Genomic DNA, 6,842 nt, shown 5'->3' with positions numbered 1-6,842 from the left:
AATGGGTGTAAGAGGGGTTGTATCACCTCTTTCTATGTGGACTTTCCCTCTTCCCTTTTCTTCTTATTCTTCTTCTTCTCCCTCTCTCTTTTTCTCTTTCTCTCTTTCTCTCTTACTTTGTTTTTTCTTTCCTTTTAATTCTTAGCCATTCTATTGGGGCGCCCCATACCTCTGTCGTTACTGACCTTCGGCAGCAATCCGGGATCTGCAACATCGAAGCGGTTTGGACAAGGTGAGAACTGGCAACACGTCAAAGAAGAATCGCCTCGCTGCGGAATTCTTCAAAGACCACTTTTTGAAGCTCAAGTTTGACACAAGCATTGACCAAACGGTGATGGCTGTGATGAGAGCAAACGATGACACGCAGAAATACACGATGAGGGGTTCGTCAGCGGGGTTCGAGGTCCTCGGCATGATGTCGGTGATGATGATCTGAAAGACGGTGTTGCCGAGGACGAGCGAAAGGGACGCCGAGACGCGTTCACCGCTCTTGATAGGAATCCAGAAAGTGGAGAAGGCTAAGATAATAAAGAGAACAAGCGGGCACAGGATGTTCCGGAGATAGAAGTTCGGTTGTCTCTCAAGGAAGATAACGATGTCTAGGAAAGGCGTCCGTTTCCCACTAAAGGCGTCCTGTTTCTCACTTGCCTCGGATTCCATTGCATTAACTCGCCATTCGGCGTTATAGTTGGCCAACGAAAGAGCGAGTCCGGGGATGAACTTGATATAAACACTGTTGATACCTTCGAAAGGTAAAAAAATGAATCAACAGTCAATCGTGGAGGTTCAAAGGCTTTTACACATATGGCACGGTAAACCGCCACAAAAATCCGTCGCCGTTTATTATTTTATTTTTTTAACGTGCAAATGAAAGGCAAAAATTGACAACTGCGTGCACCAATGGTCCTATACGCGTATTTACTGAGCTGTGTGTTATATCTTTTACTTTTGTAGAGTAGCCTAATGTATTTAGATCTAACGTTAGAATATTCTACGCCTAGATCTAGTTAGATCTAACTTAGATCTATATGTTATATCTATCTGTACTTTAGATTTAAACTCTATTGTAGGACTGTATTGCCGTCCCGTCTTATAAAACAAATAATGAACATTGTTTGTATACAGAAATGTGAAGCGTATTACACTTTACGTCATCATTAAAAAAAACCGCCACGGTTTTACCGCGTCATATCTGAACGAGGCTTAATGGATACAACAGGGGGGTGTTTCACAAAACTTGCCATCAATGACAAATGACAGTGTATGATATAAGCTACTGAAATCCTTGCTTCTGATTGGTTATCAACAGATTTGTCACTGATTTTTGTCATTTGTCATTGAAAAAAGGCTTTGTGAAACGGGTTCCTGAGTGGACCACAACATACGAAATTCGAATCCCAGCCACGTACAACACAAACGTCCTTTGGCAAGAAGTTAATCTACATTTGCCACTCTCGACCCAGGTGAGGTAAATGAGTACCTGGCATGAATACACCCTTTCACGGTTAAGGCCGCCATTTTAATTTGCGCGTAAACAGAGCGTCATCAATGTTTTCAGATGCGCATGTATTGTCGCGTCATTGCCTGCGCTATGCGCTCACATCATATTGACATGGGCGCCACATTAAATTGCGAGTAAGCAACTTTGTTTACTCGTAATCTAAAATGGCGCCAATGTCAGCGCATGCGCACTCTTGTAACCGTGATCGGGTGTATACATTCGTTAGATTGCTAAAGCGCCAAAATGGTCCGGCACCTTTTTCTTTTTCTTTATTTATTTTATGTTTCAAGAGACTCTGATATTTTGTTATATCTTCAAAGTACTTTGCCTTTCTTTCTATGACCATTTATATCAGGATATTCTGTTAAACCCTGCTATATACAGTATTTATCTGTTAGTTTTCATTATCCTTCCACAAATAATTCAATAATTATTACCTAGCGGAAAGAAACCAACTCCACAGTTGTGTTTTCATTAGCCTTCCACAAATCATTCAATAATTATTACCCAGCGGAAAGAAACCAACTCCGCAGTTGTCTTTTCATTATCCTTCCACAAATCATTCAATAATTATTACCTAGTGGAAAGAAACCAACTCCGCAGTTGTGTTTTCATTATCATTCCACAAATCATTCAATAATTATTACCTAGTGGAAAGAAACCAACTCCGCAGTTGTGCTCATCGAATGGAAACTCTACCAGAAGTACCGAGCAGATGGTGCTGAAATACATGTTAGACTGCATGTATGCTGTTCCGTTAGCCCAGACCTGTACCCTATTGCCATCAGTCTGGAAAGGACTCTGTGTCTGCCCCGATCCGGCCCTGCGCAGATGAAACAATCACATCGGAATACAATAATCCATTTCGTAAATACTATAATCCATTTTGTAAATAATATCTGCGCATGGGCAGATGAAACAATCACATCGGAATACAAGAATTCATATCGTAAATACTATAATCCATTTCGTAAATACTATCTGCGCATGGGCAGATGAAACAATCACATCGGAATACAATAATGCATTCCGTAAATACTATCTGCGCATGGGCAGATGAAACAATCACATCGGAATACAATAATCCATTTCGTAAATACTATAATCCATTTTGTAAATACTATCTGCGCATGGGCAGATGAAACAATCACATCGGAATACAAGAATTCATATCGTAAATACTATAATCCATTTCGTAAATACTATCTGCGCATGGGCAGATGAAACAATCACATCGGAATACAATAATGCATTCCGTAAATACTATCTGCGCATGGGCAGATGAAACAATCACATCGGAATACAATAATCCATTTCGTAAATACTATCTGCGCATGGGCAGATGAAACAATCACATCGGAATACAATAATCCATATCGTTAATACTATCTGCGCATGGGCAGATAAAGGTCATTTCTGATAAAATTGTAAAACCCACGGAGATGAATACGTGCTCATGTTATACATTCTATGATAGTTACAAGAGGGCAAACAAAAGCTTTTCATGAAGCACATACATGACTTTGGCATTGATTATATTCTAAAATACACAAAGTGGGACTTCTCAATGAGTAAAAGATCTGTGGATATTTGGTGTCATTTTGACCCATGTGCTAACTGCGAAATGGTCTATGACATATTATGGACAGCACAGCAGGAACCAAGTTTGGTTTTACTACTGAAATGAAAACGGCTATGATTATAACAACTACAACAACAACAATGACCACACCAACGATGAGAATATGTCTAATATTGGACCTCTGACTTGTGTCGCGTTTATTTTGCGCTTATTTAAAACCATAGGTTATGTAAATGAGGGCTTAAACCATGGGTAAAATCTAAACCTCCTTTGTGAATTCGGGCCAATTCTTCGTTGTGTGAATGCAGATCATTTCAAGATTCAACAAATCAGTATGAAACATCGGACTAGATATGTGTGCCCGAGTTTTGTGTTAACTAGCAAGAACACTGCTTTAAAGGATATTTGTCTGATCGGATACAAGTTTTAAAAAATAGCCATTAGCCCGATATACATAGTTTGTTCGCCCTCTGTCGCTACCTACTCGCCAATAGCGACAAGCCGTTATTTCAGGCGACTGTGGAATCAAACAAAGTGTACCCAACTTGGGTAGCTCCTAATTAAAAGGTTATAACCAATAATGACTTTGAAATTGATTTCGCAATGAGGAGTATCTTATCCTCTGTCCAATGATACCCTATTCATAACATTTCTGCAACGGGTGAATGAGCATCAGGGTCTTTAAAATGTATTGTCAAAATTGCCTTGTTCCAAGTTTGGGCTTAAGGAACAAATGCGAGTCAGGCCTTACGCAAGTGTTTCTTCGGTTTTAAATCCTTTTAAACGTTAAATTATGCCGCTTGCTACAGCGCTTCATCGTTTAAAATAATGCAATGTATCTGGGCTTTCACAGGACCTTGTTCCAATCCACGGGATAATCTTTAACTATTTTATACATCATATTTAATTATGGACACCTTTTTTGTCAACTGCCTTATAGTCAATAACTCAATATAAATAAATGAGCAATTGTTTTTGGAATGAGATAACACAAACATACTGGCTTTTGACCCACATTCATTGCTTTAGCCTAAACTTGGAAAAAGATGATTTTGACAATACTTTTTGAAAGGCCTGCTGTTTAGTCATCCTTGGCAACACAATTATGAAAATGGTATCATAAGACAGGGTACTAGTTTTCCTTATCAATAAAATATAGCTCAAGGTCACATAGGTTATAACCTTTTAATTAGAAGCTACCAAAGTTGGGAACACCTTTTCTATACGCACTGTATATAGTATAATTACCTGTTAAACATTTGCAGTGGTGGTGTCCAAACTGAATTCAACGGAACTGATACCAGAGAGATATTACCATGGTCCTCAGGACTCCAGACTAAGCGATGATCGTGCCACAGCTGTTTCATGGAAAGCGAAATAAAATACCTTGTCGAAAATCTGACCAATTTAACAATATCTTCAATGTGATCTCCCCCATATACTTCCTGCAAGCCGATAATTGCGTGATTGTCTGACAAGGCCTTAGCTGGTAGGCATTCTTTGAACAGTCGTAGAGGCATGTGTCTCCAAAATCCACGAAGATAGCCCTAACTCTAGCCCCAAATGTCTTATTTTCAAGCTATCTGCTTACAATGACAGTCCTTCTTCCGCAAATAATTGTATAATGTTTGATGAAATTAAGTATATATGACAGTTTTTCATTTCGTTTTTGAAAATAACAATTGTTATGTATATTTGCTTATAATGATTCACTGCCTGAATAAGTACTTATTGTATTCTATATTACTATTATCATCGAAAAACTGTGTACTTATATGAATGCAGAAGAAAATCAAATCAACCCTAGCCCTAACCCCAACAATAACCCTTGTACTAACTGATGCACTGGGCAGTGGCGGATCCAGAGGGGAGGGGGGGGGGGCACAGCCCCCCACCCCTGGCAAAAAAAGAAGTAACAAAAAATGGTAACCACAATGTTACCTTTTTAAAAAACAAAAAAGAAGACGCTTATTCGCCGGCTATTTCGCCGCTAAATATTTTCTCTTGAATTGCCCCCCCCCCCCTTTTGTGCCCCAGCCCTCGTCGCCGGCTGGATCCGCCCCTGGCACTAAATACTGTACGCCAAACATGGTATGGAAATTAGCCAACTTAGCTATATTACGTTAGTCAGAAACACGCTTCTGCCATTAATTATAATATTGTCTATTTTCAGTTTCAGCAGGTAGGGAGTATGAGAGATCGAAATCGTATTAAAATGAATATCTTAAAAATTACACGTTTTTCAACTGTTATCATACTTACGAGGTTCAAGAACGAAATGCCATGTAGTATACCGTTTTTGGTATCCTGATAAAACAAAATTATGAGAAATTTTGTTATAAAATTATCATTTCTGCAACTTTCTTTTTATTTTGTCTTCATCTCAAGCATTCATGTATTCGCTGTTATGACCTTTAAGAACTCAATGACAAGAACTATCCGTGTTTTAGTTTAAAGTTGGTTTGTCCATTTTGCAGACTTAAAAACCATGAATCCAAAGGTACATCGTAAGGTTTATTATTGGGAACCTCCCATCTAATGAAAACAAAATGGCAACTGGCTTTCAACGAATACATTTTGAAAGTTGATTCAACTTATTTATTTTTTAGACTTGAAAAAATAGTCCTAAGTAATTGAAAATTAACTCAACCGTTTTATCTGTTGATTTGAGAAAAAAGTTTCAGAACCTAGGACTGCAAAAAAATCACACACGATATTGTTGCAGGATATATTTTAAACACTCACCAAGTTTCATTGAGCTCGCACAAGCTCGCAAAATGGAATTGCTGCCTTTAATTAAGTGTGTATTTAATATAAAGGCAATTATGTAATACACTGTTACCCATAAACAGCTTGAGTAAAGCACGGTATTGAGTGATCACGCTTAAGGTTAGCTGGAACAGGGTTAAGTGATTTAAACGAGAGAAAGCGGAAATGTAAATAACGAGTGACAAAAAGACAGAGATAAATATATAGAGAGAGGGAGAGAGAAGGATAAAGAGAGAGAGAGAAAGATAAAGAGAGAGGGAGTGAGAGAGGGAGAAAGAAAGAGAGAGAGAGAGAGAGAGAGGGGGGGGGGGGGGTAAAGAGTTAAAGAGAGCGAAAAAGAGAGATAGAGAAACAGATATATATATATATATATAGAGAGAGAGAGAGAGAGAGAGAGAGAGGGAAAGAGAGAAGAAAGGGGGTAAACGAGTCAAAGAGAGTGAAAGAAAAAGAGAGAACAATAGAGAGAGCTTTTGCGTGCTGGTGAGGCTCTTTCGCACTGTCCAAGATCACTGCACGAATTCAAAAGTGGTTGTGTGTATAACGCATAACCCTATGCAAATATCCCTTGTCAAACAACTCTTTAAAGCTAAGCTTGAGCTCTGGTATGGGAATCATATTTTGAGAGAAAATAGCTATGATTTCTTCTGGATTGTTTATCCTGCAATAGATTGTTTTTTTGGAACCAGTGAATTAAAACAAAAAATGCGTAAAAACTTACTGGGCATATAATAGTGGCCTGCGTTAAGCACATTGTGTCGGGCCTAAGTACCCGAATCTTTTCTTGCTATGCTCATTACTCAGCCACTATACATTTCATACCAATTTTTGTTGACACATGCCACTTCATTTATTTGTACTCTTGAATTAAACCTTATATGCTTGAGCGCTAGTTAATTTGGCAGCTCGGCTACGATAAGGGCAATATGTGTAAAGCGGCATGAGCGTCAGAGCCTGGCGGATACCGGCGCTGTTTAAATATCCATATCA

At 38.7% G+C, this 6,842-nt stretch overlaps 1 long non-coding RNA gene across 1 annotated transcript; it reads right to left on the bottom strand.

Annotated features, from left to right (window-relative positions):
* Window positions 1-2,154: 2,154 nt before the first annotated feature.
* Window positions 2,155-5,394, bottom strand: LOC115927109. Its single transcript, XR_004065415.1, has 3 exons — window positions 5,346-5,394; window positions 4,332-4,441; window positions 2,155-2,324 (listed from the first exon to the last, which is right to left on the bottom strand). It is a non-coding gene; the product is annotated as an uncharacterized LOC115927109 (long non-coding RNA).
* Window positions 5,395-6,842: the final 1,448 nt, after the last annotated feature.

Source organism: Strongylocentrotus purpuratus, unplaced genomic scaffold, assembly GCF_000002235.5.
Source record: "Strongylocentrotus purpuratus isolate Spur 01 unplaced genomic scaffold, Spur_5.0 spur5_scaffold_20, whole genome shotgun sequence".
Lineage (NCBI taxonomy): Eukaryota > Metazoa > Echinodermata > Echinoidea > Camarodonta > Strongylocentrotidae > Strongylocentrotus > Strongylocentrotus purpuratus.
This window is presented reverse-complemented; position numbering and strand designations above follow the sequence as displayed.